The following is a 26,326-nucleotide window of genomic DNA, read 5'->3' as shown; positions in this document are numbered from 1 at the left end:
TGACTAATATCCATTTTATTCTTTTGAGCCCTGGATGTTATAGACGCCTAGATGAAATGGACACTTAGAATGAGTCAGTAGACAATGTGTGTCCTGATTTATGATCGCTTGTGCCACAGAGGCTGAGAGTTTGTTGGGAAGAAGGAAAAAACAAACTGATCAGGATCAGTGCTTGGTGGTCTACATAACTTATTTATTACTATGGAGTCCCTATAAGTTAATTGTTAATATCCGATGAAGAAGGGGAATGAGGATCAAAGAGATCTAAGAGGTTTCTTAGGACTACACAATTGGCAGAGCAAAAATTCAAATCCAAATCTGGCTGATTCTCAAGTGCAAGTTTTTTTATCTCTCTCTTTTTTTTTTTTAACATGCATATCACCTCTTGCTACCCATAGGGCAGATACCTGAGAGGACTAGCTATTAGCTAATGTTCTAACCAAAATGTTATTCCCTAGAGAAATGCCAGCATAGGCTAAAACTCAGCAACCCCACCATGCAAGGTGACCCAATCCATTGACTGTGGTTGGAGCATATGGTAGCATTTGGCATTCAGCTGATCATTTGCCATGGAGGAGAGATTGGGACATATTTCTATTGTGAATATACGTAGTGTACAACTTGCCTACCTATATGTGACAGTGTTTCTTGGACGAATGGCTTAGAAATGTGGGCAGCACTTAGCTTTCCATAGATGTGTGTAGATAAGAGTTAGCATGGAATCTAGCACCCAGCCAGGCCTGTTAGGCTGAGAGTTAGACTCCTTTAACTACAAATAGCAAAGTGCTAATTAGGAAAGAGAGTTAAAATATCTTTATACATATTAAGTAAACACATGTACTGTAAGGACCCAACATTTTAAAGTTGATCAATCATTGCTAAAGATAGGCAAAACATTTAATTACTTGGGACTGCAAATCTGTAGATGGGACAGTGGCCAAAATAAATGACCTGCTAAGCTTCTTGGATATGGTGATGTCTGAGCTTAGTCTTGAAGGACATATGTGAGTTAGCTGAGAAAGGTCAGGAAGGACACTTCAGTAAAAGTGAGCAGTATGTGCAAAAGCGTAGAAACAAAAAGAAGGCACTTGCATTCCAAGAATATGTATTTCTGTGTGATTAAGAGAAGTAGCACTGAGATATGATACTGGAAAAGGAGACAGGAACCAGATCACAAAGGACCTTTTATGCTAAGCTAAAGAATTCCAACCTTATCCAATGGCAAGAAGAAGTCCAGGAAATGTTTTATGTAGAGGAATCCCATATGCAGATCTGTAATTTAGGGAGACTCCCTGGACATCGAAAAGAGATAGTTGCAAGTGGGGGAGGGGCCGGAGAATGAGACAGAAACATCAGTTAGGAAACTTGCAGAAATCCAGCCCCCAAATGGAGTAAGGCAGGAGGTTATTGGTAAGAAAAGAAGGAAAAGGACAAAAGAGGATTTAAGTAATAGTCCCACAGGACTTGGTGATTTACATGATGTGGGGTAGGGTGGGAGATTCAAGGATGAAGCCTTCATTTCTAGCTTTGGGGGGATGAGAGGGTACTACATTCAAGCAGATGAGGAATAAAGGAGGAGGAGCAGGTTGGGGGATAGAAGAAGGGATGTGCTAAGTTTAGATTGGGGTACATCCCCTAGTCTGAGATTCCTTGGGGATATCCAGTGAAGATATACCATAGGATGTCATGTATATGGGTCTGTTGCCCAGAAGAGAGGTATGGGATTTGTATTCCCCGGATAGAGTTGGGACTCATCCAAATACAAGCCATGGTTGAAGCCACAGGGGTGGTGAAATCACTGAGAATGAGCAAGCAAATTGAGGAGATAGCCAAGGACATCACCGTGGGGAATACCAATGTGTGCAGTATGGGCAGAGAATGAGAATTCTGGCAAAAGAGATACAGAGGAAGGATCACAGAAACAGGAGAATGGAGTGTAATGTAATACAAGGGAAGAGAGAGAGCCAAGGGAAGAACGTGAGACATGATGAGATGCTACAGAGAAAGCGAGTTGTAAGGACTAAGCAGTTTTAAATGAAGTTGATGATGGTAGAAGCCGGACTGTAGGGAATTTAGTATGAGGTGCAGACAGGGAGTGTAGACAATTCTGGTATTTTCCAATCTGAGTCTAAATACATTTATTAAATGCAAAATAAGTATATAAATTCTCACATGATAGTAATTATCTCCTTTTCAGCCAACAGTCGCCCTTTGTGAGTTCTCTGTCTTCTATCCTGGGTGTTCTCCCAGGACCCCACATACTCCCAGCTCAGAGGCACTGCTCTTTAGGGGAAGAGTTCATGTGAAGTGAAAGTGCAAGAAACGTTGTCTCTGAAAGGTTGGATGTTTTCCTTCCACTCGAGATGGAAGAGAATGGAGCAAAAGAGTAGCAATGAAACAAATACTTTTATTGTCATGAAAACCTGAGGTGGACATACTTGTCAATTTCCACAAGGTTCATAGCTGTGAGAGAAAAGGTTTTCTCACCCATGTTCCTGCATCCTTGTCCACCAAGTTCAAGTGGGAAGATATGTTTCCAAAATTACAAAATAATGCTAATATCTATGTAAAATAAAAAGTTGAGTTCTATTAAGAACAATCACATTTACGGGGAGGGAGGAGGGAGGTGGGTTCAGGATGGGGAACACGTGTACACCTGTGGTAGATTTATGTTGATATATGGCAAAACCAATATAATATTGTAAAGCAATTAGCCTCCAATTAAAATAAATAAATTTAAATTAAAAAATAAAAATAAAAATGGAGAACTATTTGTAAGACAGGTTTTTAATAAGTAAAATACTTAAAGCTACTTTGAAAGATTATTTAGTGATAAAGCTTCAACTATTGATTTTAAAATTTGATGTAAGATATTTGTTAAAATTAAAATAGTCTTATGATTACCTTGTGTGTTATACAGGTTACTCAAGATATTATAAAATCAGTTTTCCTCAAATAAGAGGGTCTATGGGTTTTCAATAAGAATCAATTTGTAGTTTTACTTTGTTTTCAAGATAATCTGAATGTTCAATAAGAACATCATAAGGACAACTTTGAAGAGTCAAAACATGAATGACAAGTTTTGTCTCACATTTTAGGGACTAAATTTGCATCAGCCACTGATTTTGGAAAAATATTGTTACTTTTTTTATAAGTGGTCATGTATGGATGTGAGAGTTGAACTGTGAAGAAAGCTGAGTGCTGAAGAATTGATGCTTTTGAACTGTGGTGTTGGAGAAGACTCTTGAGAGTCCCTTGGACTGCAAGGACATCCAACCAGTCCATTCTGAAGGAGATCAGCCCTGGGATTTCTTTGGAAGGACTGATGCTAAAGCTGAAACTCCAGTACTTTGGCCACCTGATGCGAAGAGTTGACTCATTGGAAAAGACCCTGATGGTGGGAGGGATTGGGGGCAGGAGGAGAAGGGGACGACAGAGGATGAGATGACTAGATGGCATCACCGATTCGATGGACATGAGTTTGAGTAAACTCCAGGAGTGGGTGATGGACAGGGAGGCCTGGCATGCTGCAATTCATGGGGTCACAGAGAGTCGGACACGACTGAGCGACTGAACTGAACTGAACCAAAGAAATAGATTAAGAACCAGAACCCCCTCCCTATCCTTATACACACATCAGTGTTGTAGGGGATATGGCTTCAGAAGAGATTCTCTTGTTGGGCAAGGTGTCAGCCTTCCAGAGTTTTGGTTTCTTTGTCTTTAGATGGAGAGCATTATCTTTACCATACGAGATTGTTTTAAGAGATAGAAATTTAACACATTGCCTGGCACCTAGGCACATCACAGATGATAACTCTGCTAAATGCTCCTGTTGAGATTCATTGCTCCCAGTAAAGTAAAAATCTCATCCTTTATAATGGAGTGATGGAATTTAGTATCACTCTTCACAGAGCAGCCTGACATAATGTGCTTTCTGAAGGAATATGGAATACTCAGCATCATCACTGATGTATTTTTGCAAAAAAAAAAACTGTTTGTAACTTGAACTTAATCAGGTGTCTAGCTTTAGTTCTGGGGCAGAGGAAACACAGATAGTTGAGGAAGCTGTTAAACGACACCATGAAGAAACCATGAGACAGCGTCAGAACGTGGATATTTTGATGACAACTGACGTGGTATCTCCAAGAAGTGTGTCATGAAAGAAAGTTTCTGTGGGGACTTTTGTAGAGGAAAAGAAATAAAAGTGACCTAAAAATCAAATAATCAAACAAATCAAATCTAGGTCAAAAAAGTGATCTAGAAGCCCTCATGGACCCTAGTTTGAAAAAAGGAAAAAAAAAACCATGTAATATAATTTAGGATCAGTTTGGAAAATTTTGAATATAGACTAGTCATTAGATAATGATTATTAATTTTTTGGATGAAATAATGGTATTGGGGTAAAATTAATTAATGCTTTTAATTTTAGGGGATGCAGAGTGAAATATTTAGGGGTAAAGAGTCATAATGTCTGTAAATTACTTTTAGCAAAAAATAAATACCTATATGTATGTAGAGATATAAAATAAATACAGCAAGATGTTAAGAATTATTATTTTATAAGTAATTTCATAAATTATTTAGATAAAAATATATTCAGCAAGCTAAGGATTTATCTGGCACTAACTTAAATTGCCTAAGTTTGCTATTACTGAGAGTTAGACAGGTGATATTAACTATTGCTCCCTCTTTTGGAGAGGAATATAAATCTGTCTCTTTTTATTTTTTAGTCTTTTTGGTTGGACCATTGTGGCAAGCGTGGGCAGAAAATTTTTCATCCATCCTTCCATCCATCTATCCATCATTTATTTGTTCCAGCCACTGACCTCTGGGGATGCGGAGTTGGAGGAGCCCACAGCATAGTGTGAAAAATAAGCATTTGCATGAATAACCACATGCAGTGCACAATGCAGCATTATAGAGGGATTAGGAAAGATTATAAAACATGCTTTAGGACATTAAAGAAGGGACTATCTGACTCTGGCAAAGAAAGTTTGGGAGAGTTGAATCTGAAAGTTGGCTAAAGGATAAAGCAAGGGACAAATCAAATGCACTTTTTTTAAGAACTCCATTTGAATTTATCTACAGACTTAATTTACACTTATAAAAAAATTTTTTTTTTGTTCTTATACCATTTCACAGACAATGTAGGACTTTGTGAAATTTTCTAGAGGTCCTTGTCTGTATAGTTTTCTTCCTCTAGTACCTTGCCTTGCAAACTTAACTACCATAGCAGAATTCTGATCTATGTTACGCGTTGCCTAGGGAGACTGATGCTTTCTGTTTGGCTCCACTTCTGTGGGCAGAAGTTTAAAAAATACTCCCAGGCAGAAACCTAGGATGAATGTGGAGCTCACCTTACATGTTGCCCTCCTCTTAAAATTAGAGTTCTGAACTCTTTGGTGTCCAATGTCTATATGTTCAATTTTAGAGCTGTTTACAGTGGGACAGTAAAAACAATACCCTTTAATTCATCATGGTTCAACTCCATGACTATTTAAAAGGTCACAGTAGAGTACTATCAAGCCCATGTTATAAGGCACATGTATAAATCTACAATACATATACAAATTGGTATATTTGATCTTATTTACAAAGCAGAAATAGAGACACAGAAGTGGAAAATGAATGTTTGTATACCAAGGTGGAAAGAGGGGGTGGGATAAAGGCGAGATTGAGACTGACATGTATAAACTAGTAATACAATGTGTAAAGTAGAACGTACTGCATAGCACGGGGAACTCTGCTAAGTACTCTGTGGTGATCTAAATGGAAAGGAAATCCACAAAAGAGTGGATATATGTATACATATAGCTGATTCACCTTGCCATATAGTAGAAACTAACACATTATAAAATAACTGTATTCCAATAAAAATTTAAAGTAATAAAATAAAATACATATCAGTTCAGTTCAGTTCAGTCGCTCAGTCGTGTGCGACTCTTTGCGACCCCATGAATCGCAGCACGCCAGGCCTCCCTGTCCATCACCAACTCCCGGAGTTCACTCAGACTCATGTCCATCGAGTCAGTGATGCTATCCAGCCATCTCATCCTCTGTCGTCCCCTTCTCCTCCTGCCCCCAATCCCTCCCAGCATCAGAGTCTTTTCCAATGAGTCAACACTTCGCATGAGGTGGCCAAAGTACTGGAGTTTCAGCTTTAGTATCATTCCTTCCGAAGAAATCCCAGGGCTGATCTCCTTCAGAATGGACTGGTTGGATCTCCTTGCAGTCCAAGGGACTCTCAAGAGTTTTCTCCAACACCACAGTTCAAAAGCATCAATTCTTCGGCACTCAGCTTTCTTCATTGTCCAACTCTCACCACTGGAAAAACCATAGCCTTGACTAGATGGACCTTTGTTGGCAAAGTAATGTCTCTGCTTTTGAATATGCTGTCTAGGTTGGTCATAACTTTCCTTCCAAGGAGTAAGCGTCTTTTAATTTCATGGCTGCAATCACCATCTGCAGTGATTTTGGAGCCCCCCAAAATAAAGTCTGACACTGTTTCCACTTTTTCCCCATCCATTTGCCATGAAGTGATGGGACCAGATGCCATGATCTTCGTTTTCTGAGTGTTGAGCTTTAAGCCAACTTTTTCACTCTCCACTTTCACTTTCATCGAGGCTTTTGAGTTCCTCTTCACTTTCTGCCATAAGGGTGGTGTCATCTGCATATCTGAGGCTATTGATATTTCTCCTGGCAATTTTGATTCCAGCTTGTGCTTCTTCTAGCCCATCGTTTCTCATGATGTACTCTGCATAGAAGTTAAATAAACAGGGTGACAATATACAGCCTTGACGTACTCCTTTTCCTGTTTGGAACCAAGTACAAATACATGCCTATTATATGCATATGACTGAATCACATGCATATATATTGCATAATGTATACAAAAATATGTATCGGCCATGTGCTATTTTACATTCCCCTCAATGTATTCTGGAACTTCCCAAGGTCTCAGTGGTAAAGAATCTGCCTACCAATGAAAGGTGACACAGAAGACATGGGTTTGATCCCTTGTCGGGAAGATCCCTGGAGAAGAATATGGCAACTCACTCCAGTATTCTCTCCTGGAGAAGCCCATGGACAGAGGAGCCCGGTGGGCAACAGTCCATGGGGTCGCAAAGAGTCAGACACGACTGAGTGACTGAGCACATGCAGTGTATTCTTCCAGAAAGATGTTTAAAAAGGGCCCTACTTATTTTTCACTCAATTTAAACCAGTTTTGAGACATAAAAGACCGACTTTAATTTGGGAGAATTTGTCAGTGAATCCTCCAGGACTGTGGGGTAATATCTAGACCTTCACTGTCATTGAATTAAGCCTTCCTCACCCTTGGCTTCATTTCCTATTATTTCATATTCCATCCCAACCCTTGTGCCATTTAAGGCCCCTTGAAATCTACTTGCGATTTCCCAAATATACCATCCTCTTTCACATCTTCCTGCCTTGCGTATGCCGTTCTCTCTGCTCAGTATGTCCTTCATTTCTCCTTTTCCATTTTTTAAATAAAATGGTTTCACCTTTTCTGCCAAGGCTATTTATTCTCCACCAGAAAAACTAATTATCCTTCCTTATTGCTGCCATAGCATTGCATTCTTTCTTCTAATATGTCATTTATCTCACTGTCTTGAGATTATATCTTTATGTATCAATCTCCCTACATCCCATCCCTGTTAGACCATAAAATTAGAATAGGATCATGCCTTATTAATTGGTGTACATTCCCATCACATTCACAGTATCTGGAACATAGTAGATTCTCCATGAATGTTTGCTAATTAGATGAATTAATAAATATACATATGATGAAATGAAAATAGATGTTGCTACTTTCTAATGATAATATTCCAACCCCTGGACAGTAGAATCTAAAGACCAAGTCGTACGCTTCCTAGGCTGTCCAACATTCATTCTTTTGTCTCCGGGTTGCAGATCTGAATTGTATAATTTCTCAAAGGCCATTAAGAAGCCTTCAGAGAAAGCACAAGAAATTACCTCCAGTACTGTTTTGCAGTAATGTCCTTTTGTTCTCAAATAGTCTCCAGTTGACAGCTATCAAGGTTGTTCTAATTTGTGTCAAACGGGCCATCTACAGGGAACATTTTGGAACAGGGAAGGTTCAAGAGACAGAAAAAAAAAAAAGTAATGAATATAAAGTGTAAATGCCATAGTAAAGTAATAGAGACATATAATAACAGCAAGGGAAATTTGACCTTCTGGCCGGAAACTCGTTCGTGAACCAATTGGAGAACTTTAGAAAATTGGATCAGCCTCAATAGTCACAGAGTAAACATGGGAAGTGCAATCCAGTCTTATTAAACATAATGCACACTTAATGCATAATTTTATTGCAACCAATTTCATGCTACTGCTTTAAGTGAAGCTGGGTTTACTTCCATTGCCCCAGTCCACTACCATTCGTGGCTCTTAAGAGAACAGCAAGGCCAGTAAACTGTTACTGAGCTGATCTCTTCCTCAGCCCATACTTTCTGCTCCATAAATTCACCCTGCTCCCACAGCTTGTACTGAGATCTTGTCTCTGTTCGGAACATGGCTTTTGAAACACAACACTGTTTTGGCAAGTTGTTTGCATATGGGAATGTTAGAGCATTTCCATTTTATGCCAGCATGGAAAGCAGTGAACCTTGGTTATGGTAGAATGTTTGTTGAATCCTAGACCCAAATCCTGGGGTTCCCATTATCTGTGCATTCAGTCTGAGGCAGAAGAAGCCTCTGCTCTGTGATCAGAAGGGAAATGGGATTACGAACCAAATAGAGAGAGATTGAAACCCACCATATGCCTCCTCTTCCCATTTCGAGGCTAATTTTTTCCCTGTCAATATTAATTTTGGAAAATATGTCCTCAAATTGTTATGCTTTTCTCCCCTGGGGATCTGGCCTTCAAACACCTAAGTATAGTGGGATAATGTGGGAGGTTAAGTAGAAGTTATACAATCCAAAGCCTGGTTACTGATTTTGGTGTCCTGGTCTCTTGTCACCTGTGTGTGATATCAGGAGGTCACAACACCATTTTCAGCCTCTTTCTTCGTCCCTGAAATGAAGTTCATAGTCATCTGGTGAGCAGTAATTGAGGGCAGCCTGAAAATGCACTTTGTGATCCTACAAGTTGTTGGCACATATTATTGGAATGAAAGAAAAAAAATATCCAATGTGATAAGTTGTGAGCAAACAAAATCTTGGAGAAGTCACAATTCTTCCTGTAACCTAATGGACATTATATTTCTAAAGATATCTTAAAGTGTAATGGATGCATTTCAATTCTTCCACAGAATTCTGAATTCCCCTCTCCAAAAGTAAAATCTAAATACCATTTCTGTGTGGAAACAAAAAATTTCTGAAAATATTTTCTGCCTGCTATGGGATGAGAAAGCAGACAGTACCAAAGTCTATGAACATAGGCAACAGCAGCAGAAGAGCTTCACAGATTTCCGGGGCTCTTTAAATCATGTACAAAGCTTAGCTTTCCCCTTGAACAACTCACACCCCACAGGACTCCCTTGAACGCGCCTCTCTGTGGGAGGAAGCCATGGAGAGCTCTGACACTGGGGTTTGTAGCGGCCTCGTATGAAGTACTCTCAAGGAGGCCATGGGAGATCCAGAAAGAAAATGACTCATCTACATCCTGAATTCTGGATTCATCTGTGTTTCAAAGAACATCTGTAGAGGAAGTCAACTGCTTCTGGATGGTTAAACATTAAGACCAACCAGAGTTTTCAACAATTTCCAAAATCTACCTAGTGTAAAGGGAACAGGGTTCAATTGTGCACCATGCCATAGCTGTTCAAAAACAGTAACAGAAGCCGCCCCAGTGTAGGAGAGGACTGTGACTCTGTCTCTGGGAAACAGGCTTTGGAAACAGGAAGGGCAGAAGCTACAAATTCCCTTCGCTTCTGAGATCAGTAACATGCTTATATATATTTTTTTTTCTTTCAGTTCTTTATATGTGTCCTCTGTCCAATTCCAAGTGGAATTGGAGGTTCATTGATTTGTCCACCCATAAACAGAGCCCAAGATACTGTTGGCAGGTCCTGGGCTAGGCCCCCAGCAGACAGTGATGATTCTTCACTGAAGGATTTCTGATCTATCAGTAGAACAATCCAGACCTTAAAGTAGCATAATAGAAGAGAGGGTGCAGTTAAGACCACAGACAGAGTTGAAATTCAAGCGTAGAGAAGTTCAGAAGAGAAATAGGTCATCCTAGCTGAATATTTATTTTATGCTATGTCAAAATTAGTTATTACTCCATGATGATTATTATTGTGTGAGTGCATGCTCTAATTGTTGAAAATTCTTTCCAGATTTAAACCATATAATTTTAGAAAAAGTCTGGGGACCACACACCACCTGGTCTAGGGCACATCAAATTATCTATCCAAACCTATAGCCCCCACAGCATGGTGTGCAAAAGCTCAGTGTTATGTTATGAATGAACAGGTAGTTGGTGAGTACAGTTTAAGACAATCCCTGTCATCAGGGTGATGAGTTGAAAGGACCACATGAGTCTGGAGTTTCAGTGAATCTAATCTTTATTGAAGAGATGGCCAGCTTACCTTCCAGTCATTTTCCTGAATTCTTGGAACTCATGGTCCTTCTTTACTACTGTCTGGTAATTCTACATTTAACATTTGCAGCTTTCCTTCTCTCTCTCCTTCTCTGTCCCTTCCTCTTTATTCTCTTTATTCTTCTTCTCTTCTGCCTTTTTCTCCTCCTCTTTTACACTTTTTAACTGAGGTATAATTAAACTATCATCATTTGCCATTTAAAGTGTACGAATCAGTGGTTTTTAGTATATTCTTAAAGCTGTACAACCATCATCACTATCTAAAGCCTTCACCCCCGCCAAACCCCCATAACTCTCAGCCATAACTTCCCTGCCTCGCACAAACTCCTCACTGTGTTCCTCCTTCTATGCCCCCCATTCCTAGGCAGCCACTTGGTTGCTTGGTCTCTATGGGTTTGCCTATTCCAGATAGTTCATGTAAATAGAATCATGCAATATGTGATCTTTTGTGCTGCCCTCATTTCATTTAGCATAATGTTTCCATTTATGGAAAAATCCGAATGGACTTTTGGCCAACTTAATATATAGGTTTTGCTGTAGACATACATTTTTATTTCTTTTTGTTATATACACAGGAGTGGAATTATTAGGTCATATAGTAACTCTGTTTAACATTTTGAGGAAACCTATCAGATTGCATTCCAAACAGCTATACCATTTTCCATTCCCACCAGGGTCACATGTAAGCTATAATTTCTCCTCATCTTGGTCAACCCTTGTTCTTGTCTGTTATTTAGATTATAGCCACCCTAGTGGGTATAAAGTGGTCTCTCATTGTGGGTTTTATTTTCATTTCCCTAATGGCTAGTAATATTGATAATCTGTCATGAACTTATTGGCCCTTTGTATATCTTATCTGGAGAAAAGTCCTTTGCCTCTTTTTAGATTGGGCAATTTTTCTTTTCGTTATTGAGTAGTAAGGATTCTCTATGTATTCTAGATAAATGTTTTTTAATCAAATATATCATTTCTAAATATTTTATCCCGTTCTTTGTGTTGTTTTTTCACTTTCTTGATGTCCTTTGAAGCACAAAAGTTTTACTTTCAATAAAGTCCAATGTTTTAATCTTTGTTTCAGTCACTGAGCTTTTGGTGACTTAGCCCAAGGTCACTGAAGTTTATTTCCATGTTCTCTCCTACTTATTTTATAGTTTCAGCTTCTTCATTTAAGTCTTTGATCCATATTGATAATTTTTAAAATTATTGTTTTATCTTATCATTATTACTATTTATGTATTTATTTTTGGATCTGGTCACATCACTTCATGGCAGATAGATGGAGAAAAAGTGGAAACAGTGACAGACTTTATTTTGGGGGGCTCCAAAATCACTGTAGATGGTGACTTCAGCCATGAAATTAAAAGACACTTGTTCCTTGGAAGAAAAGTTATGACCAACCTAGACAGCATATTCAAAAGTAGAGACATTACTTTACCAACAAAGGTCTGTCTAGTCAAAGCTATGGTTTTTCCAGTAGTCATGTATGGATGTGAGAAAGCTGAGTGCCAAATAGTTGATGCTTTTGAACTGTGGTGCTGGAGAAGACTCTTGAGAGTCCCTTGGACTGCAAGGAGATCCAACCAGTCCATCCTGAAGGAAATCAGTCCTGAATATTCATTGGAAGGACTGATGCTGAAGGTGAAACTCCAATACTTTGGCTACCTGATGCAAAGAACTGACTCATTGGAAAAGGCCCTGATGCTGGGAAAGATTGAAGATGGGAGGAGAAGGGGATGACAGAGGATGAGATGGTTCAATGGCATCACCGACTCGATGGACATGAGTTTGAGTAAGCTTCAGGAGTTGGTGTTGGACAGGGAATCCTGGCATGCTGCAGTCCATGGGGTCACAAATAGTTGGACATGACTGAGTGACTGAAGTGAACTGAATTGATGCCCCATGGCATGTGGGATCTTAGTTCCCCAACCAGGGGTTAAACCTGCACCCCCTGCACTGAGAGCACAGAGTGGTTACACGGGGCTGCCAGGCAAGTTCCTGAGTTAATTTTTGCATATGGTCTGAGGTAGAGGCCTGATTTTAGTATTTTTCTGCCTGTGGATATCCAGTTGTCCCAACATCATTGTTGAAAAGACTACTCTCTCCTTATTGAATGGTCTTTGCACCTTCATCAAAAATTTGTTTTACTTCTTGATTAAAACAAGACAGCCACAGTGGAGACTTGAGAGAAAGTTACCGCATTATTGTAGATGAGGGAGTAAAAGGTGGCAAGAGAAAATGAAACAACTCTAAACAAACAGGCAGTTCTGACTGTAAGTCTACAGAGCAGCTCAAGTGGGAGAGAATGTAGGAGCAAAGAGGGCAACAAGAAAGGAAGAAAGAAAGAAAGAGGGCAGGAGGAGAGTATGTAACAAAAGACAATAGGAGAAAGCTTGTTAGAGAAAATTCAGACTGTATCAAAACTGTTGGCAAGTAGGAGGGGACTGCTGCTGCTGCTAAGTCGCTTCAGTGGTATTCGACTCTGTGCGACCCCATAGATGGCAGCCCACCAGGCTCCCCCATCCCTGGGATTCTCCAGGCAAGAACACTGGAGTGGGTTGCCATTTCCTTCTCTGATGCATGAAAGTGAAAAGAGAAAGTGAAGTCACTCAGTCGTGTCCGACTCTTAGCGACCCCATGGACTGCAGCCTACCAGGCTCCTCTGTCCCTGGGATTTTCCAGGCAAGAGTACTGGAGTGGGTTGCCATTGCCTTCTCCGAGGAGGGGACTAGAAAAGTGAAAGAAACATGGTCAGAGGGAATCAAAGCTCCAGCCATGGTTTCCATCATGTTCCATATCATGTACCTGCTTTTACATCTCTACCTCCCACTTATGCATCATCCATCCACAATATGGTTCTGGTCCTTCTACCTCCTCTAAAACTGCTCTATCCAAGATCTCCAGGGACCACTTATTTCCTAAATCTTATAGGCGTCTTTTAGCGTGCAGCATCTTCTGCTCATCTTCCATAGAGGACTGAAGAGCTCACTCAATTCTTCCTTTTTGGTACTGTCTCCTCTCTGGGCCCTTTGCTCACCTCTTCCATTCCTGATCTCTCCTTTATTTCAATCTTTTGAATTCAGGATTTCAGCATGCCCTGCAGTTTGCTCACAGTCTTAAGAGTTTTGTATAATTTGTCTAATGAGGAACTAATTTTTATCAAAAATTATCATCATCCACCAGCATAGACTACTGCTATAAATGTCTAGTTCGTCTCTTACACTCAGCTTCTCCCTTCTGCATTCACTAGGTACATTTTTAGTGACACCTTTTTCCATCACAGATATGACTATATCTGTGATACAGTCTCATATAGATATGACTCTCTAATACCTTCAATGACTCCCCACCATTCAGAAGTTCAAGCCAGACTAACGCTTCGTTTCTGTTTTTGAGTCTTTAGACCAAGTTTCTTGGTTCCCAGGGCTCTGGGCCTCATTGTAGATGATAGTTTTGTGATTTTTTAAAATGATTTTCCTACTCTAGTCCTGGTTTCCTGACCCTACTTCTATTGACCCTTCACTCCATCTTTGCATATGAAATGTTCTCCAATGTTCTCAAATCACACTGCTGTCATGTGACACAAGTGACAGTCAATATTGTATTTATCTTTACACGCACAGAGTACAGCCTTCAGTTGACCTGAACACTTATTATTTACCCAACGACATGCCTTTATTCATGTTAAGCATGTCCACAAGTGTTTAAATTCAGGTGCATATATAGCATAGTATGGCTACTGTTTACATAACTACTCTGAGAGCTCACAGCTCATAACCTGAAGAGCCAGAATTTACATTCATGCTGACTATGCCAAAGCCTTTGACTATGTGGATCACAATAAACTGTGGAAAATTCTGAGAGAGATGGGAATACCAGACAACTTGATCTGCCTCTTGAGAAATTTGTATGCAGGTCAGGAAGCAACAGTTAGAACTGGACATGGAACAACAGACTGGTTCCAAATAGGAAAAGGAGTACGTCAAGGCTGTATATTGTCACCCTGTTTATTTAACTTACATGCAGAGTACATCATGAGAAACGCTGGACTGGAAGAAACACAAGCTGGAATCAAAATTGCCAGGAGAAACCTCAGATATGCAGATGACACCACCCTTATGGCAGAAAGTGAAGAGGAACTCAAAAGCCTCTTGATGAAAGTGAAAGTGGAGAGTGAAAAAGTTGGCTTAAAGCTCAACATTCAGAAAATGAAGATCATGGCATCCGGTCCCATCACTTCATGGGAAATAGATGGGGAAACAGTGGAAATAGTGTCAGACTTTATTTTTCTGGGCTCCAAAATCACTACAGATGGTGACTGCAGCCATGAAATTAAAAGACGCTTACTCCTTGGAAGGAAAGTTATGACCAACCTAGATAGCATATTCAAAAGCAGAGACATTACTTTGCCAAAAAAGGTCCATCTAGTCAAGGCTATGGTTTTTCCTGTGGTCATGTATGGATGTGAGAGTTGGACTGTGAAGAAGGCTGAGCGCTGAAGAATTGATGCTTTTGAACTGTGGTGTTGGAGAAGACTCTTGAGAGTCCCTTGGACTGCAAAGAGATCCAACCAGTCCATTCTGAAGGAGATCAGCCCTGGGATTTCTTTGGAAGGAATGATGCTAAAGCTGAAACTCCAGTACTTTGGCCACGTCATGCGAAGAGTTGACTCATTGGAAAAGACTCTGATGCTGGGAGGGATTGGGGGCAGGAGGAGAAGGGGACGACAGGATGAGATGGCTGGATGGCATCACCGACTCGATGGACGTGAGTCTGAGTGAACTCCGGGAGTTGGTGATGGACAGGGAGGCCTGGTGTGCTGCGATTCATGGGGTCGCAAAAAGTCAGACACGACTGAGCGACTGATATGATCTGATCTGATCTGTCTGACATAGAATTAAAGTTTATAACCCTGAGTTCTCCTTGGACAATCCACTTCATAGCAGTTCATAGATGAACTTGAAAGATAGAAGATGAAGACCTTGTAAGGTACTGGCATTATGTGTGTGGGACATTCCTGATTTCTCTCCCCTTTCTCTTCCATACTTTGCTTCCCTGACAATGGCCTTCCTTCCTTTTCTAGATCTCTCTGGGTCCTTTGTCTTCAGGGCCCTCATAAGAAAGAGCTAGTTCCTGGGCCTGGGACCCTCTTCCTCACATTTATCTAATTTCATTGGTCCAAAGTCCTCATCCTCTAGGTCTTAGACCATTACCAGGGCCTTGGGGAAATCTTTCCTGACCAGCAGCCTGTGTTCAATTCCCTGTTAAACTCATTCATGTCCGTTTCTTCTAGATCTCTTATTACAACTTTAATGATGTAAGTAACTAGGTGATGACTTTGTTGGATGGACATGAATACATTGACCAGAAGTGGTCCTACCCTTGTAGACTATGTCTCAGCCACAAGGGAGAGAGAGTGGAGAGAGGCTTAGAGTAAATACACACCCTACTCAGGAAAAAAATATATGTTTGAAAGTAGGTCAGGGTGGCATAGATGGGCATTGGGTATACCATCAGAGCTACGTGGAGAGGATAGTTGATACCTGGTGTGAATTTCGGGGAGGAGAATCTACATAGCAGATCTGATTATATAGCCATTGTAAATCTGCCCCAGGTGTCCTCAAGTGACCTCTCTGATGCTCTATGAACACAGGTGACTTTCCATCACCCAGAGGCTAGGTATTTGGTCCTCGTAAATAAGGCAGCACAGTGTGGTGGAACATCTAGAGACAGAACACTGAGCATTTTCTCTGGATTGGCTTTGGTCTTTTCTCTTGCCCTGCTGAAATCCAGGGCTTTCTTTCCCATACCACCCGCCCTTTTTCCTACCTGACAAAAGAGGAGATACACTAGTTAATCCCCAAGGTTCGTTAATTCTGAGAATTATAGGCTATTTCTCAGTATGATCATTCCCCCTTTCAGAGTCCAACCCTCTTTAATGTCATAGGTCCTTTCCCTGCCTTATCAGTGATCAACACAAGGGAAAAAATGACCCTTGCCTAATATAGCATTATAAAAAGAATTATAGTGAAAAAAATATTTTCTATAAGACTTAGAATTTCCTAAAGCTCTTACATACAAATTGTTTATCTAATATCTCTCAAGAAATGATGTGACACTGATATTATTTCCACTTTACAAATGATGAAACTAAGGTTCAAGGAGGACTGTAATATATCCATGGGCGTGGTGAAAGCATTTCTGAGGCTTGAACCAGCTCTGAAGCTCAGGAATGTTGTCATTATTGCATGTCATCAAGTAGGGTCAAGGAACAAAATTTAAGTAGTATTGGTACACAGTGAATGTGCATGCAAATGCGGTCACTGACTTTGCATATGTAATCATAACAGAGAACTGAAAACAGATTATTTCATTCACTGAATTATTTCACTGAAAATCAATCCGTTAAAGAAATATTTGTGGAAGTATTTAGCTAGTGAAAAATCCATATATTCTTGCTATGAGTGTACTTAATAAAGGAAAAAACCCAAGGACACCTTTTTTAGTCATTTTTTTTTTTAGGCTAAGTATTCCAAGTATCTCAGATTTTCCAAGTAGTAACCAAATATACCTAAGTAATGGGGAAGGAAAAGAAATTTTCGGGAAAAGTTATTTTGATATCAGTCTTTCAAACAGCTATTTTTTGAAGACAGATTTCTTTTAAAAATCTGAAAAAATTACCTTTGTTTTTTTCTCTCTTGTTGGCTGAATGGGCTTTGTGTTGTTGTGAGTTGGGTGGGGAATGTTTTCTCCAGAAAGACAACAAGATGGGGGGATACAGGCTGGGTGGGAGTGGATTGGGTTTTCATCCCACATCATTGATGTCCAGGAGATTTTGGATGGACCGGTGTTCCTAGTCTGAGCCTTGCGTTCTCTAACTGGGAGGAACTTATCAAATGTGTAGACATAATGGCCAACACAGACATATTAATAATTACATTAATCTTGTGTGTCAGACTTTAGACACCTCAGGTGCTTCCTTATTATTTTATTTATTTTCTCCCCAATTCCTGTAAGTAGGTAAAAAAGAGAAGTGTATGTCTCTTTGGTAGACAAGGAAACTATTGCCCAAGGGTGGGAATTGGACTTGCACAAAGTTGCAGTGTCAGGATGGTGGGGAGCCTGGACTTGCCCTCAGGTCTGACAGCTCTAAACCAGGATGGTTTCCATTCTGCTCTGAGGTGCTCACTTGCACAGGTGAGCTAGCCAACTGAAAGTTCCATGTTTCCCTTCTAACACAGAGCTCTGGAGAAGGATGTGTAAGGTGACTGAGGCTGGTGAGAAAGGCATTTATGTGGAAGAGGCGTCTGTGCATTAATGTGGTGAGTGAGAAGTCAAACTAACATCTAATTTTAGTATGCAGCTAGTGCCGTGTGCCTGCTAATCGTATTCAGTCAGGCTGACTGAGGAGGAGAAAGGAATAAAATAAACATTTCACTTAACCTTTACAATTTGTGTATTTTGATGGTCTCACTAGCTTTACAATACCATTCCCCTGTAATTGCCAGCCATTTTCTATGCTCTCCACATACTCAACTGCTTCTTTGCCCTCAGTTCTTTCTATTCTCCTCCTGTTTTATCCTTAAGATGTTTTCTTCCCCTGCTTCCTACCTCCTCGCACTCCCCAAGCTCACCACATTCAGTCCTAGGCCCCTGTCTGTCCTCTCTTCTCCTCCTCTACTTGTAGACGTGAAGTTGGCTTAAGTGGAGTTGGAATGGAGGTCACTCAGAAGGTGACCTATTAGATGGTCAGCACGCAAACATCTCTGAGAATAGGAGGAGGCATGAAACCCCATAAACCACAGAAGCAGGAATTCGACATCCTCTCCAATGCACAGGAAACAAAGGAGGAGAGAAAGAGAACGAGCAAGTGAAAGAGCAAAGTAAAACAATCTTTTCTCTTGACATTCTCATCCTACCTAGGAAACCACCGCCCTCCCCCCCACCAAGAAAAAAACATTATGAAGGGAAGGCTATGGAATGGAAATGCTTTTTGTGTTATTGTGTTCAGTGTGGTAACTACAAATGCAAGGATTCAACAATAATAATACAAGAGGTTGGAGTGGATGAGGCCATGGAGTTTAACACACAGGGACTATCATGATATAACTCCTTGGTGGGGGTGTAGGAAGTTATTTTCAAGTTGACCTATATCTCACCAAAATGTGAGCAGGATGCAACTCTCTGTTACCATACTCAGTCAGACAGAACTCAAAGCCCCTAAATTAGACTTGGCTGTGCTGTCCACTATGGTAGCCACTAGCCACTAACATATGCCCTTTGAACACATGCAATTCGATGAATCCAGATCCAGATGTTCTGTAAGGCTGAAACACACACTAGATTTTGAAAACATAGTGTAACAGAAAAAAGTAACTCATTAATGATCTTTGAAACTTAATCACAGGCTGGAATAATGTTTTTGATTTTTATGTGTATTTAAAATTAATTTTTTTACTCTTTTTAATGTGGCTACTAAAATTTGAGAATACATACATACATGGTTCATATTTGTAGGTCTCATTCTATTTCTATAAGACAGCACTGGCTTAGAGTTCCAAAGATGCAATTAGGAGCAAACAGAAAGAGAAATCCTTTCCAGGATAATCAATCAATATTCCCAGTCTGCACCATAAGGAAGGCTGAGCATCAAAGAATCAATGCTTTCAAATTGTGGTGCTGGAGAAGACTCTTGAGAGTCCCTTTGACTGCAAGGAGATCAAACCAATCAATCCTAAAGGAAATCAACCCTGAATATTCATTGGGAGGACTGATGCTAAAGCTGTAGCTCCAATACTTTGGCCACCTGATGCAAACAGCTGATTCATTGGAAAAGACCCTGATGCTGGGAAAGATTAAAGGCACAGGGAGAGGGGGGCAGAGGATGAGATGGTTAAATAGCATCACCAACTCAATGGACTTGAGTTTGAGCAAACTCTGGGAGGGAGAAGGACAGGGATGCCTGCAGTGCTGCAGTCCATGGGGCCGCAAAGAGTTGGACACAATTTGGTGGCTGAACAAAACAAGGGCAACAACAAATGCCCAGGCCAGGCAACACCGGAGAATATTTGAGGCAGAAAATTGTCTTAAAATTGTCATTGATAAAATCCAGCTTCTCCAAAACATTATTTGAAAGCGTCTATGCACCCTAGTATTCATTGCAGCACTGTTTACAATAGCTAAGACATGGAAGCAACCTAAATGTCCATCAACAGAGAAATGGATATAGAAGATGGTACACATAATCAACGGAATATTGCTCAGACATTAAAAAGAGTGAAATAATGTCATTTGCACCAGCAACATGGACCTAGAGTGTGTCATACTGAGTGAAGTAAGTCAGACAGAGAAATATCATATGACATCCCTTGTATTGGAATCTAAAAGAAATAATACAAATGAGCTTACTTACAAAATAGAAGGAGACTCAAAGAAAACGAACTTATGGTTGCTAGGGAGAAAGGACAGGGAGTTTGGAGTGTTCATGTACACACTACTATATTTAAAATGGATAACCAACAAGGACCAAAATCACTGCAGATAGTGATTGCAGCCATGAAATTGAAAGACGCTTACTCCTTGGAAGGAAAGTTATGACCAACCTAGACAGCATATTCAAAAGCAGAGACATTACTTTGCCAACAAAGGTCCATCTAGTCAAGGCTATGGTTTTTCCAGTGGTCATGTATGGATGTGAAAGTTGGACTGTGAAGAAAGCTGAGCGCCGAAGAATTGATACTTTTGAACTGTGGTGTTGGAGAAGACTCTTGAGAGTCCCTTGGACTGCAAGGAGATCCAACCAGTCCATTCTGAAGGAGATCAGCTCTGGGATTTCTTTGGAAGGAATGATGCTAAAGCTGAAACTCCAGTACTTTGGCCACCTCGTGCGAAGAGTTGACTCATTGGAAAAGACTCTGATGCTGGGAGGGATTGGGGGCAGGAGGAGAAGGGGACGACAGAGGATGAGATGACCGGATGGCATCACTGACTCGATGGATGTGAGTCTGAGTGAACTCCAGGAGTGGGTGATGGACAGGGAGGCCTGGCGTGCTGTGATTCATGGGGTCACAAACAGTCGGACACGACTGAGCGGCTGAACTGAACTGAACTGAGGAAGGACCTAGTAAATAGCTTATGGAACTCTACTCAGTGTAATGTGGCAGGCTGGATGGGAGCGGGGTTTGGGAGAGAAGGGATACATGTATGTATACAGCTGAGTTTTTTTGCTGTTCACTTGAAACTATCATAACATTGTTAATTGGCTATACTCTGATATAAAAAGTTCAAAAAAAATTTAGGTTCTCCAAGTGAACTTTGAACAACTGTGGATGGAACTAGAGAAAACAGGCCAATGTCAGCAGTGTGTGGTAACAGAAACACCTTCTTGGAGAAGGCAGTGCATGGAGCCCAGTGGAGTTAGGATCCCCGAAGGAGGGCAAGCCAGGCCAGACCAGACAGAGACTTTTTACTTTCCCCATATTTCTCCAAAGTTGTTTTTGGTTTTAGTGGGGAAGAACTGAAAGTTCTTAGGAGGAACATATTGTTACCTACATACTACTATGTAAGCCACTGCATATATTTGATACAACTGGTGACAAATTGCAGTTAGCTCAGCACAGAACGTGTGTTTTATAAAGCCCAGTGAATCCTTTTGCAGACTTTGGTAAGGTCCATTTTGGGAACAGCTTTAGATAGTCTCGTGGCTCTCCATCTCAATTTGGAACTACCTCAGACAAAATTCCAGTGCCCAGTGTCAAAAAAAGCAAGCCGCCCTTCTTATGGAGTGTGACTTCAACCAGGCCCATCTTAGCAGGAGATGGCTTCAAGTCCTGTTCTTAACATTCCTGTTCACTGAAATCCATTTTTCAAAACCCAGTGTAAAAAAGAATCCTAACTTAAGATCTTTGGAAACCCAGCTTTCCAAAGGGAAAGGCACCCATCAAATAAACTGTGCCTGTGTGGGTCACTTCCACAGGAGAACTTTAATGAGGATTTCAACTGTTCCTTCTGTGTCCTAGGGCCACTCTTTCCAGTGACATGGCTGTGGACCAAGCTGGGTCCCTCTGGGTTTCCTGTTAAAAATATGGTATTTTTTTAAAGCCAATCAAGAAATCTAATACCAGAAACAATTTTTTTTCCCTTTGTCTTTAGTCTTCTTTGGCTCTAAATTGCAAGGTAAGACTAGAAGAGGTGGCTATTTTTGAACCTGAAAGATAATAGATGATTGAGAATCTTTGCTTGTCTAACACAAACAAATGGAAAGGAAGCCGATTTTGAAACCCAAAAGCTAGATTTTAACCCTCAAGTAGGAGATACAACATAAGAGACTCCCGTGTTTTGGATTCTTTTAGAGACACCCCCATCAAGAGGTCTTCTCTATTCCTTCTAGGTTTAAAAATACTCAAGGGAGAGGCTAGACCTCATCTTTAAACACTTGCTGTAAGTACATGTATTCAATATTAAGCCTCCTTATCATCAGCCTTGCCTTCTGGGTTGACTATTGAGGACATCTGCAACTTACTGTTTTTTGGTCTATTTTTAAACAGTACAGGCACCAATATATAGTTTCTTAGTTACTCTCATCAACATAGGTTGCCAAGCTTTATAAACTTCTCCATTTGGTACTTTTTCACAGAATCAATAGCATGTTCTGACCTTAGCATTCAAGCTTCTCCTTGTATCATAGACAATCAAGCTTCTGTCTTGTTCCTAAAAAGTTGTAAGATCTTCAGTTCAGTTCAGTTCAGTCGCTCAGTCATGTCCGACTTTTGCAACCCCATGAATCGCAGCACACCAGGCCTCCCTGTCCATCATCAACTCCCAGAGTTCACTCAGACTCATGTCCATTGAGTCAGTGATGCCATCCGGTCATCTCATCCTCTGTCGTCCCCTTATCCTCCTGCCCCCAATCCCTCCCAGCATCAGGGTCTTTTCCAATGAGTCAACTCTTCGCATGATGTGGCCAAAGTACTGGAGTTTCAGCTTTAGCACCATTCCTTCCAAAGAAATCCCAGGGCTGATCTCCTTCAGAATGGACTGGTTGGATCTCCTTGCAGTCCAAGGGACTCTCAAGAGTCTTCTCCAACACCACAGTTCAAAAGTATCAATTCTTTGGTGCTCAGCTTTCTTCACAGTCTAACTCTCACATCCCTATATGACCACTGGAAAAACCATAGCCTTGACTAGATGGACCTTTGTTGGCAAAGTAATGTCTCTGCTTTTCAATATGCTATCCAGGTTGGTCATAACTTTCCTTCCAAGGAGTAAGCGTCTTTAAATTTCATGGCTGCAATCACCATCTGCAGTGATTTTGGAGCCCCCCCAAAATAAAGTCTGACACTGTTTCCACTTTTTCCCCATCTATTTGCCATGAAGTGATGGGACCAGATGCCATGATCTTCGTTTTCTGAGTGTTGAGCTTTAAGCCAACTTTTTCACTCTCCACTTTCACTTGCATCAAGAGGCTTTTTAGTTCCTCTTCACTTTCTGCCATAAGGGTGGTGTCATCTGCATATCTGAGGTTATTGATATTTCTCCTGGTAATCTTGATTCCAGCTTGTGCTTCTTCCAGCCCAGTGTTTCTCATGATGTACTCTGCATGTAAGTTAAATAAGCAGGGTGACAATATACAGCCTTGACGTACTCCTTTTCCTATTTGGAACCAGTCTGTTGTTCCATGTCCAGTTCTAACTGTTGCTTCCTGACCTGCATATAGGTTTCTCAAGAGGCAGGTCAGGTGGTCTGGTATTCCCATCTCTTTCACAATTTTCCACAGTTTCCAAAAGTTTTCACAGGTGTGATCCGCACAGTCAGAGGCTTTGGCATAGTCAATAAAGCAGAAATAGATGTTTTTCTGGAACTCTCTTGCTTTTTTGATGATCCAGCAGATGTTGGCAATTTGATCTCTGATTCCTCTGCTTTTTCTAAAACCAGCTTGAACATCTGGAAGTTCACGGTTCATGTATTGCTGAAGCCTGGCTTGAAGAATTTTGAGCATTACTTTACTAGCGTGTGAGATGAGTGCAATTGTGCAGTAGTTTGAGCATTCTTTGGCATTGACTTTCTTTGGGATTGGAATGAAAACTGACCTTTTCCAGTCCTGTGGCCACTGCTGAGTTTTTCAAATTTGCTGTCATATTGAGTGCAGCACTTTCACAGCATCATCTTTCAGGATTTGAAATAGCTCAACTGGAATTCATTGTGAGATCTTAGGTGGGTTATATAATCAGTCTGAGACTTAGTTTTCCTCATCTGTAAAATGGGAATTATGGTACTGTCCTTGTCTGGAGATTGAGTGAGAAGTGACCTACAATAGCCATGCTCACACATGGCATGATTTTCTGTGTCTATAAGTGCCCAGCACGTAGTAGGGATGCAAATCATGGTTGCTTCTTACACTTGGTTCTAAAAGACTATTTTAAGAGACAGCTGCAAGCAACCTCAATTTTCTCCCACAGTTATGTGAGGTAATCAACAGTACAATTCTGTTACTGCCAATCATTCCAGCAGGAAGAGATGGAAACACTTGGGGCACGGAAAACAATGCTGAAGGCTCTGAGCTGTTCCATCTAAGTTAATAATCAAGGAATAATTGTTGAAAATTTCCCAGTTCCCAGTGGGCATGCCCTTACCCCAGAGCCTCATTTTGCAAAATGTTGGCTGCCATCATGACCTGGGTTAAACGCAGATCATGTCACCATGTCTTGGTATTGCTTAATTCATTCCTCATCCACTCATCAAAAAATGTTTTGTCCTCCTAATGAGTGACAAATACTGTTCTAGTTATTAGAAATATACATGTGAACAAGGTAGGTAGCATCCTGGCCCTCAGGGAGCATTCTCTCTGAGAATGCTGGCATTAAAAAAAAGAAAATCACCAAAAATAAATTCACAGACAGAATCTATGTTAAGAACAACACAAACAAAGTGTGTTGCCTTTGGAACCTCATAACAGTAACCCATCATGGTAAGTGGAAATGAGCCTGTGAGGTCCTAGGGAGCCAGGAGCAGAGGTGAGGCCAGGCTTTTCCAGCTTCACCACCACCTCACCACCCAGGGAATGTGCTGGGGCCAAGGATGCAAAATAAATAAATCTTCAGTTTCCTCCTTATAAAAAGGGGAGGATTCCTCCCTCTTAGGCCAGGGGGTGGGGGTGGATGAGGATTAACCAGTTACAGAAGAAAAGTGCTTAGAACAATACCTGAAACTCAGGGTTCATTAAAAACACATGGTAGCGGCTGCCAAAAAGTATAACCATGCAGCCGTATGCTAAAATCCTAGGAAAGGGTGCTAGAGGCTTCTAGAAGAGACTCTGTAGCAGAATGAGAGAGAGCCTAGATGGGTTTTGAATGTGACCTACGAGTGTGAGATGGGGCCAGGGTGTGATGCCACAAGGAAATAACACGCACCACGCATGAAAGAGCATGGCCCATGGCGGGGGGTGGACTGTAATTGCTTCTTATGGTCGGAATATGAGTGCCCTGGGGGAGGGGCAAGGGATGGGCTGGCTGAGCCCCGAGAGTAATCCCCTTTTCCATGCCTGTCAGGAGCTCCGGGAGGTGATGAGAGAACAGAGGAGCCAGAGAAAACCTCCGAGGCCCAGGCCCAGACACAGTGGGCCTTTTGGACCTCCATCGTTCGAGAGGTGAAACCCCGATCGTGTGCCAAATTGCCTCTTCAGTCTCCGGCCTCTCCCCACTGTGGACTGTTTGCCTGTCTGGAATGAGATAATTTGTCAGACACCAGCTGCTGATCATTCTTTCCTCGTGGGCACATTTATTATGATGTTACAATGCGCATGAAGAATCTTTACCATCACTCGAGTGAAAATGATTAAAATGTTTTTTTTTTTTTTCTTTTCCAGAAATTCTCAAACCATCCCTCTGACAGAGGCGGCATTGGGCATAGACTGTGCCGGAGGAGCAGATTGAGGAGGAGGCATGGGATCCTTGTAATTAACAAAACAGCAAGCAGAGAACCCCAGGGTGTGGGCTCGGGATGGAGGACCCTTCAGAGCTTTGTGAAGAGCCTGGGAGTTTGGGAGGCAGGGAGTTTGGGTTGCGAGTCTCTCTCAGAGAGTGCGGAGGATGGGCTGGCTTCTAGAACCACCGTGTCTAATTATGTACCAGGAGGCAAGAAAAGGTGTAGGTCTGTCTTTCCAGTTCAGAGGGAGAGAGAGAAGGAAAAAAAGATGTGGTGTCTCGCGTCTAAGAAACGAACAGGCTGACCTTTTCAGAGCGTCTGAAAGGAAAAACCAGATGTATTCCTCAAGAGTCACTATGACTGAAGGCTCGCATTGTGCACTCACATAAAGGGACAGCTAACCAGAAAACAGCAGCTGATGATCTGAAGCCAGGCTGTGCTATTGTCCGGCGCACAAATGTTCTACAAGGACCCAGACCACCATGCGGTTCTCTGTCCACAGACTATGGAGGTTGGAGGAGGGGCTGGGCGGTGAGGGCTTTTTTCCCTCCTTTTCTTTCTTCCCCTCCTGAAACCTTTTCCTTCCAATCTCTCTCCAGCCGCTCACATTCAACTGCTAGCAATTATTCCTGTTGACCCTCCTCGCTCTCCAAACGGGGTGTGGATCTCTGAAGGTTTTTCTCTTTGTACCTGACAAGCCCATGTTGCCGGCAGGCTCCAAGGGAGGAGGTGAGGTCTCAGCTCCCTGGGGACAGTGACTCGGAATGGAATGGCTGTGATTTATTTTCCATCGAGCAAAGTCAAAGCCAGGCAAATGTGGGC

The sequence above is a fragment of the Bos indicus genome, chromosome 8 (assembly GCF_029378745.1).
Source record: "Bos indicus isolate NIAB-ARS_2022 breed Sahiwal x Tharparkar chromosome 8, NIAB-ARS_B.indTharparkar_mat_pri_1.0, whole genome shotgun sequence".
Taxonomy (NCBI): domain Eukaryota; kingdom Metazoa; phylum Chordata; class Mammalia; order Artiodactyla; family Bovidae; genus Bos; species Bos indicus.
The sequence above is the reverse complement of the archived record's forward strand: the minus strand, read 5'-3'. Positions refer to the sequence as shown.